This window comes from Lissotriton helveticus, chromosome 5_1 (genome assembly GCF_964261635.1).
Source record: "Lissotriton helveticus chromosome 5_1, aLisHel1.1, whole genome shotgun sequence".
Classification (NCBI taxonomy): domain Eukaryota; kingdom Metazoa; phylum Chordata; class Amphibia; order Caudata; family Salamandridae; genus Lissotriton; species Lissotriton helveticus.
The window spans coordinates 1370821578-1370826781 of NC_136065.1; positions in this window are offsets into that span (position 1 = coordinate 1370821578).

Sequence of the window (5204 nt, forward strand, 5' to 3'; positions counted from 1 at the left end):
TAATAGATACTTCCATAAGGAAGTATATAAAACAAACAAAAGGGTTACAGTCTCTTTCTACAAATTCCTTGGGATTCAAAGTGGTCATGTTCAAGGTTACAGAGAAACATCTACAACTCTGGAGGTTTAGGTGTTTAGATGTGGTGCTGTTAGCTAGCTGAGCTAATATTTAGTTATTATATATGCAGACTCAATGGCTGTATTATTAAGTTTTGTTGATCTAATACGCAGTCCTACTCAATTCATGGAAACGGTAAAACAGGGGTAGAGTGCGTGGATCGGAGTGGGGTTGACTGTGATAGAGTGGGGTGGGGTGGATTGCATTGGGGAGGGTGGATTGGGTGGGGTGACTGGAGTGGGGTGGGGTGGGGTGGGTTGGATTGGAGTGGAGTGGGGTGGACTGGAGTGGGGTACATTGGGTTGGGGTGGATTGGAGGGGAAATTGATTGGATTGGAGTGGTATGATGTGGATTGGATGTGATGGATTGCACTGGAGTAAGGTAGATATTTTAAAGTGGGCTAGTGTCGATTGGACTGGGGTGGATTGGGTTGGGTAGATTAGAGCGGGATGGAGTGGAGTGGAGTGGGGTGGGTTGTACTAGATTGGAATGGGGCGCATTGATTGGAGTGGTGTGGATGGGGCAGATAGTACTGAAGTGAGGAATATTTTTTAAGTTGGGTAGGGTGGAATGGGTTGGAGTGGGGTGGATTGGAGTGGAATGGAATTGAATGGGGTCAATTGGAGTGGAGTGAGATGGATTGCAGTGGGGTGGGTTGGATTGGGGTGAATAGGACTGGAGTTGGGTAGGTTGGGGTGGACTGGAGTGGGGTTGACTTGGATTGGGTGGACTGGATTGGAGTGGAGTGGGGTGGATTGTAGTGATTTGGATTGGAGTGGAGTGGGTTGGATTAGATTGGAGTGGGAAGTCTGGATTGTAGTGGGGTTGATTGCAGGGTGGATTGGATTGGAGTAGGGTGGATTGGGGTAAAATGGGGAGTGGGTTGATTGGAGTGGTGTGTGTTGGATTGGTATGCTGAGGGGTGGACTGGATTGGAGTTGGGTGGATTGGTGTGGGGTGGATTGTGTGGAGTCGATTAGAGTGGGGTGGATTAGATTGAGGTGGATTGGAGTTATGTGGATGGGAATGGGATGGGTGGGTTGGAATGGGGTGGGTGGACCGGATTGGAGTAGGGTTGATTGGAATTCATTGGATTGGGCTAGAATGGATTGGAGTGGGTGGAATGGAGTGGATGGATTGGAGTTGGTGGGTTGAATTGGAATGGCTCGGATTGGGTGGATTAGAGTTGGGTGGATTGATTGGAGTAGGTTGGATTAGATTGAAAAGGGGATGGTAGGATTGCAGTGGGACGGGGTGGATTTGATTGAAGTGAATTGATTTGAGTGGGGTGGATTGGAGTTGGGTGAACTGAATTGGAATGGGGTGGATTGGATTGGAGAGGGGAAGATTTGATTAGAAGGCAGTAGATTGGATTGGAGTGGGGTGGATTGGAATATGGTTGATTGGACTAGAGTGGGGTAGACTGGATAAGTGTAGGTGGGTTGATTGGATTGGACTAGGGTAGATTGGAGTGAGTGGGATGAAGTGGGGTGGGTTGGATTGGAGTGGGGCGGGGTAGATTCGAATGGAGTGGGATGGACTGATTGGCGTGGGCTGGCTTGTGGTGTACTGGAGGTGGTGAATTGGCTTGGGTAGGGTGCATTGGACTGAAGTGTGGAAAATTGGGGGTGGGGTGGATATTATTGAAGCGTGGTAGACTGGATTGCTGTGGGGTGTATTGGAGTGGATTGAAGTTAGGTGGATTGGTGTGAGCTGGGTTGGGTGGGTTGGAGTGAGCTGGTTTGAAGTGGGGTGGATGGATTGAAATGGGGTGGGTGGACTGGATTGGAGTGGGTGTATTGGAGTTGATTGGACTTGGGTAGAATGGATTGGAGTGGGTGGACTGGAGTAGGGTGGATTGGAGTGGGTAGAATGGTTTGGAATGAGGGGGTGGGATGATTAGTGGGGGGTGGATTGCAGTAGGGCGGGCTGAGATGCAGTGGGGTGGATTGGAGTGGAGTGGTGTGGCGTGGTTTGTAACAGATTAGATTAGAGTGGGGTGAATTGGATTGGAATGGGGAGGGAAGGGGTGGATTGGATTGAAGTGTGATGGATTGGATTGGAGTGGGGTGGACTGGGGCAAATTGAAGTTGGGTCGACTGGTGTGGGGTGAATTGGAGTGGGGAGGGTGGATTGAAATTGGGTGGGGTGGACTGGATTAGAGTGGGATGTATTGGAGTTGTTTGGATTGGTGTAGAATTGATTGGAGTGCGTTGACTGGAGTGAGGTGGATTGGAGGGGGTATAATAAACTGGAATGGGGCGGGGTGGAATGGATTAGTATGGTATGGATTGGAGTGGGGTGATTTGGAATGTAGTGGGGTGGATTGGAGTGGAGTGGTGTGGTGTGGATTGGAGTGGGGTGGATTGGAGAAGGGTGGATAGGATTGGAAAGGGGAGGGGTGGATTGGATTGGTAGCCTTTGCATATGATGGGTGTTACCATATATCACACACAATTCGCCAGGACCCAATTTGAGCTGTGGCACTGTAGTGGGAGGGGGTCGGTGGGGTAGTGGTCAGAAATTAGGTCTCCTTTGCTTTGAGTCAAGCATGGCTTTATTTTTATGTATACATGTCGTTATAGGTAGGCCAGTGTCAATAGGTCTTGGTCCTTCGGGGACAATGCTCCTTATCCGACTTTACTGCTCTGAGTAGCCCTGGCTCCGGTCGTCGGCTACTTGTTGTCAGAGGCTGACTTCCACTCGGGTCGACATGTAGGTCCACAACCAATAAATGAAAAAGAAACAAAAGAAACCACGGGTCAGCTGGCTTGTACTTTTGCTTCACCACAGAGTAGGGGAAGTGCGAGGTCACCGGTGTGCAAAAATGGGCGTTCGGGGAAAGAGAGTGCTCGTGAAGGAAAGGGGATGGTTTAAGCTAGGAGGCGACTCGCACGAAGCTCCACAATCAGTCCTCCTCCCTCTCCTTCCTCCCGACCCAGCCCGATATCCGGTTCTGTATCTGGGAGAGCCACACTCCTCCTGGAGTGTGGCTGGGCGATACATAGGAACGTTGGCCTCCGGGCGTTTGTTCAGTCCTCACTTCCTCGAAACCACGGGTCAGCTTGTGAATTCTTCTCCTCTACTCTTCTCGGGTCTCGGCTCACTCCTCTCACGCTCCCTGCCTCATGGTCTTCCGGGTTCTTCTGCTCCTTCTCTGTCCCAGCAGCGGGATTCCATTGGTTTGTTCCAGGGGACGTCGCTCCTCCAGGCGGGGCTTCCCTGGTCTCCTTGGGGTTTAAAGGCATATCCCTCCATATCTGGGGAGAGCTCAAACCAGACCAGGTCCGTTGCAGACTACCAGTTCTCCGGCTGCAAAGAAAGGAGACGTTGGTTCCCAGAATGATTGGACCACCACTCCTCTCGGGACTCATTCTCTTCAGGTGGGTTCTTATGTGGGGGAACGCCCGTGACAAGCACATACCGAAGTGGTTGTTTTACCCAGAGGCCACCTGTTCTAAGGTAAGTATTCACAGTGTGTGTTTGGTTTGTGCCCTCTTAAATCATATCAAGTTGTAGGGTAAATGAATCCCAATTTCTGTATTAAGCATAATAGGTACAGGAAATTGAGTATTTGGTTAGAGTGGTTTTTCTTCTTTATTTGAAATTATGTACTAAAGCAAGGAACAGCCGACCCGTGTTTCGCCCAGGGGCCAGCAGGCCAGGGCTTTCTCAAGGGTGGTTGTGAAAAGAGGGATGTAGCAAAAGCGAGATCCCACATCTCCCTGATCGACACCTGTATCCTTTGATGATATGTCGACCTGGTGGATTTGATTGGAATGGAATGAAGTGGAGTGAGGTGGATTGGATTGGATTGGAATGGGGTGATTGGACTAAATTGGGGTGGACTTGAGTGAGGTGGATTGGATTGGAGTTGTTTGGATTAGAGTGAAGGGAATTGGATTGGAGTAGGGTGGTTTGAATTCGAGTAGGTTGGACTTAATTTGAGTGAGGAGGAATGGATTGGAGTGGGAGGATTGAACCGTAATGACGTGGGTTAGCCTGGAGAGGGATGGATTGGATTGGAATGTGGTGGATGGGAGTAGAGTGAACTGATTAGGGTGAATTGGAGTACTGTGGATTGGAGTAGAATGGATTGCAGTGGGAACATTGGAGTAGGGTGGATTGGAATGGAGTGGGAGGATTGTTTTGAGGGGGAATGGATTGGAGTGGGGTAGATTGGGATGGATTGGACTGAGTGGGGCAGGGTGCATAGGAGTAGGGGGAGTGGACTGAAGTGGGGTGGATTCAACTGGGGTGGATTGGAGTAGGGTGCTGTGAGGTGGGGTGGATTATGTGTGAATTGGATTGGAGTGGTGTAGGTTGGATTGGAGTGGATTGGATTGGATTGGAGTGGGGTGGGGTAGACTGATTAGAGTGAGTGGATTCCAATTCAATCCAATCCACCCACTTCACCCCATATCAATCCTTCACACACCAAGCCAATCCAACCCATTTCAATCCAATTCACATCACATAAATCGGCCACACTCCAAACCAATCCACCCCACTCAATACAATCTACCCCACTCAATCCAATCCACCCCAATTCAATCTGCCCCACAACAAACAAATTCACCACAATCCAATCTAATCCACCCCACTCAAATCTCGCCACTCCCCAACCCACCAACTCCAATCTGATCTCCCCCACTCAATCCACCCCACTCCAATCTAATCCACTTTGAAGCACCCACCACAATCCAGTCAACCCCGTGCCAATCCACCACAATCCACCCACTCCAATCCATACCACCCACACCAATCCACCCATTCCAATCCACCATACTACAGTACAATCCACCATATTCCAAATCAACCTAATCAAATCCACCCACTCCAATACAGCCCAGTGCACTCCAATCCACCAGCCTCACTTAATCGACACCATTCCATTCCACCCCCATTCAAATCCACCCACCCAAATCCAATCCACCCCACTCCAATCCACCCCACTCCAATCCACCCCACACCAACCCACCCAACTCCATTCCAATTAACCCCAGTCCAACCCACCCTACAGCAAACCAATACACCTCACAACAATCCAATCCATCACACTGCAATTCAATCCACCCACCCCAG